General features: G+C 37.1%; 1 pseudogene across 1 annotated transcript; it reads left to right on the top strand.

Annotated features, from left to right (window-relative positions):
• The first annotated feature begins 434 nt into the window (after positions 1–434).
• LOC308421107 (SH3 domain-containing kinase-binding protein 1-like) lies at positions 435–1710 on the top strand (annotated as a pseudogene). The gene has a single exon. The product of its transcript is annotated as an SH3 domain-containing kinase-binding protein 1-like (transcript).
• The last annotated feature ends 2771 nt before the right edge of the window (positions 1711–4481 follow it).

Genomic DNA, 4481 nt, shown 5'->3' with positions numbered 1-4481 from the left:
AAGAACCCAGATGTCCTTCAGTAAATGAATGGATACAAAAATTGTGGTACTTTTAAACAATGGAGTACTACTCAGCCATCAGAAACAATGACTTAACCAAATTGTTAAGAAAATGGCTGCATCTAGAGAATATCATCCTGAGTGAGATAACCCAGTCACAGAAGAACAGACATAATATGCAGTCACTGATAGTGGGATGCTAACCCCAGAGGCTTGGACTGCCCCAGAAACAACTCACAGCCTGTGTGAAGTTCAAGAAAAAAAGAAAAGAAAAGAAAACAAAAAAATAAATAAAGAAAGATATGGGAAGTCAGAGCAAACAGAAAGTGTGTATGTGTGTTTGCATGTGCATGTATGTGTGCATGAATGTTTTAATAAAACAAATCATTGTGAAAAACATCTGAGGTATGGATGGATCTTTTAGGCCCGGGAGGATGAATCAACTGACATTTGGGAAGAAGTTACATCCAGCTACATCAACTCTAGACCTATCGAAAACAGAAATGGACATCCGGACAAAGACCACGGATTACTGCAAAGCAATATTTCTATATAAGGCACAGAATGATGACGAATTGACAATCAAGGAAGGAGATATCGTGACCCTCATCAATAAGGACTGCATGGATGTAGGCTGTTGGGAAGGAGAGCTCAATGGCAGATGAGGAGTGTTTCCTGACAACTTTGTGAAGTTACTTCCAATGGACTTTGACAAGGAAGGGAATAGACCTAAGAAACCACCATCTCCATCCGCTCCTGCCATCAAAAAAGGGGCAGGTACCATAGAGAGAAAACATGAAATTAAAAAGATACCTCCTGAAAGACCAGAAACACTTCCAAACAGAACAGAAGAGGAAGACCAGAGAGAGAGCCAAAACTGGATTTACAGAAGCCTTCTGTTCCTGCCATCCCACCTAAAAAGCCTCGGCCACCTAAAACCAATTCTCTGAACAGGCCTGGTGTGTTGCCCCCAAGAAGACCTGAGCGACCAGTGGGCCCACTGACACACACCAGGGGCGACAGTCCAAAGATTGTCTTGGCAGGCAGCACACTCTCTGGCATCCTGGATAAGGACCTCTCAGATCGTAGTAATGATATTGACCTAGAAAGTTTTGACTCTGTGATATCATCTACTGAGAAACTCAGCCACCCAACGACAAGCAGACCAAAAGCTACAGGGAGATGGCCTCCGTCTCAGTCGCTCACATCTTCTTCCCTTTCAAGCCCCAATATCTTTGACTCCCTAAGTCCTGAGGAAAATAAAGAGGAACAAATTTCGCTTGTGCACAGAGGAATAGACGTGTCAAAGAAGACTTCCAAGACTGTTACAATATCCCAAGTGTCTGATAACAAGACATCCCTGCCACCCAAGCCAGGGATCGTAGCAGCTGCCAGCAGTGGGCCAGCTTCTCTCTCTTCCGTGGTATCCTCCCCCATGTCATCCTCTTTGGGAACAGCTGGAGGAGCCACTTCTCCATCTCTGTTCAGCACAGAAGGAAAACCAAAGATGGAGCCTGCAGTGAGCAGCCAGGCTGCTATCGAGGAGCTTAAGATGCAAGTCCGTGAGCTGAGGACCATCATTGAGACCATGAAGGACCAACAGAAACGTGAGATTAAGCAGTTACTGTCAGAATTGGATGAAGAAAAAAGATCCGGCTCCGGTTGCAGATGGAAGTGAACGACATAAAGAAACTTCTTCAATCAAAATAAATACTTGATCATTGAAACCTCACGTGATTCACTGTGAGTCCAAGACTCAGCTATTCTGCCCCAGTCAAAAATCATCTTTTGCCAAAAAAAAAAAAAAAAAAAAAAAAAAAAAAATTAAAGGTTTGATTCATCAAGTCCCTGTTTAAACATTTAGCACAAAAGGCTTAATAGCACAACACCAATTCCATCCAAGAGGAGACTCTTTCCCATGGTGTTGTCCTGCGTCTGCAGTGGTTGTGATTTATAATTGTGCTAAAGGCTTTTCTACCTTGAGATCTCCCTTGAAATGAAAACTCAGGCAGTTTAGTCCATAGTAGTACTATTTTGATGATACTTTCCATTAACAAAATGTAATTTCAGATTATTCGTTTATAGGCTTTATAATTTTATGTTTTTTTTTAAATCGTGTTTTATCACAGATGCCCCTAGTGTTTGTGCTAACCTAGTCAGAAGCAAGTGTCTCGCTGACTTGCTGCAAACGGAACAAGCGCCCGCTTTGTATTCCCCTTTAGGATTCTATTACATATGCAATTTGAGGTCCAACCCTTCTCTTTCCCTGCCAGCCGACTCCCACCACTCTATGAGAAATTTTAGCTTATATATGATGGTATATTTACAAAAAGAGAAAACAAATCTGGTATTTGCAATGATCTGTGCCTTCTTTCTACCACCCTCTTGATTGGAGCTTTTGTGATGCAGCTACCATGATTCCAAATAAATAAATAAAAACCAGCCACCTTAAAAAAAAAAGCACTAAAAGCATAAAATCTATATATTTGGTGTTGGTAGCTATGAAAAATTATGTTCTGAAAAATAAAATTGAACCAACAAAACAAAACAAAAAACAAAAAATAGAAAAAATAATCCAAACTGATTATGTGGGTTAGATTAATAAATAATCAATTACTTACAAATTCTTTATTATTATTATTCATCTGACCTCTGTTCTGATTTTGTTGCCTTTGATTCCTCTTACAAATTGGCAGAAGTGCTTTGTGATATACCAATGAGTAACTGGGCTCTAAAGAAAGCTTAACTCACAGCTAGGGGAGATTGCACACAATGTATGTAGATCATTGCACAATGTGACATAGATTACGTATAGTTGATAAATAATGTGAGACAGATATCAACACTGACTTAATATATTATCCTGAGCTCAGTGAGTCTGAAAAAAAGGTATGTTCTTGATTTCGTTCAAAACTAGGATTTTCTTCTTGCTTGAATTTGATACATTGGCACTGTCTTCCATTGCTCTCAAGCTTAGTTTTGATGCTTTCTCCTGCAATGAAAATTTGTGTTAAGCAGAAGAGTAACTCAAGCAGTGTTATACTGATATGATAAGTATAATAACAAAACTTCAAGAAAGATGTAAATTCTAGTGGAAATGTCCTTAAAGAACATCAGGAGAAGGAATTGGATTTTGAGCAGTGCCTCTGGATGTCAAAATTTATACTTAGTGAAATTAGAGGCATGTTAATGGAGCAATATTTAAAATCTAGTGAAAGACCTCATAAATGATTTCTATATAAAGGTTTTTATTTCAGTGAAAAAATAATGCCAAATACTAAACATAGGCATAGATTCCTAATACTAACATGTAAACATGGATAGTCATAAATATTGTTAAAGTAGAAAAATAACTAAAATTTAGAGTGTGGACATCCCTATAAATATGTATAGTGTAGAAAGAAAAATAAAAGTATTCTTTATGAAAAGAAACTAGAGATACCTTTATCAGGAAAATAGGATACATTGTTAAGAATTCTTGCTACTTCTCTTTGGTAAATAGGGAAGGCATTAAAGAACATGGCTAAGAAATTAAGTTCAAAGATAGGGACAATGATACTGATTGTTAAAAGTAACACATAAATCTGTCACAATATTATTGCTACTGGAAAAAAAAAGAATCACCCTAGATCAGAAAAAATGTCATACTCATACAATAAGGAGTGTTCAAAGTAATGTTACTGGTCTTGACAAGAAGAGACAAGAGATTCCTTGGAAAGAAATATGATCTCACTTCTCAGAACTGCTTTTAGAATGACAAATCCTGGAAAATGTTTTGAATAAATTAGTAGTTAGGGTATTCCTATTAAATGTTTTGAATGAATTAGTAGTTAGGGTATTCCTATCAAATGCTTTCAGTGAATTAGTAGTCCGGGTATTCCTACCTTGACAAGTTCTACATTATATTTAGGAGTAAATGCAAGTTCATTGGACTACCGCCAAACAGTCAGTGAAGATGGCAGGTTTCCAATGCACAATATACAAGTAGAAGCAATTACCTAAATAAGAAACAGGAGACAAGGTCAACGAGTAGGTTATTTTTTTAATGCTCAGAGATTTATGAAGACAACTAAAAATGGCTAAGAAGGAATATCCCACTTTCTCCTAGCTGTTTCATCTCATTGTTACAGTATCATGGTGAAAGTCAAGAAATAAGCTTATCAAAACTCAAAAAGGTTGATAGATTATGCAAACTATAAAGGAACCTTGTGATTTTATTAATGACTTTTCAATATGTCTCAACTATATTCAATTTCCCTTGTATACAAAGAGGGCATTGTGGCAGCCTTTAAACCACTTCAAATGAAATGCCAAGCCAATACAAACTCTAAGGTAAGTGTGACTTTAACCAGAAAACATAAGAAAATATTTTGTGCTGTCATTCAGTAAAACTAAAAGTAGTATAAAATGCATTATTCTCTTACCCTAGAGATTTAAAATGATGAAAGTGATGAAAAACTCATGACCTGACCACAATATGG

This window comes from Micromys minutus (assembly GCF_963924665.1).
Source record: "Micromys minutus genome assembly, chromosome: 5".
Classification (NCBI taxonomy): domain Eukaryota; kingdom Metazoa; phylum Chordata; class Mammalia; order Rodentia; family Muridae; genus Micromys; species Micromys minutus.
This window is presented reverse-complemented; position numbering and strand designations above follow the sequence as displayed.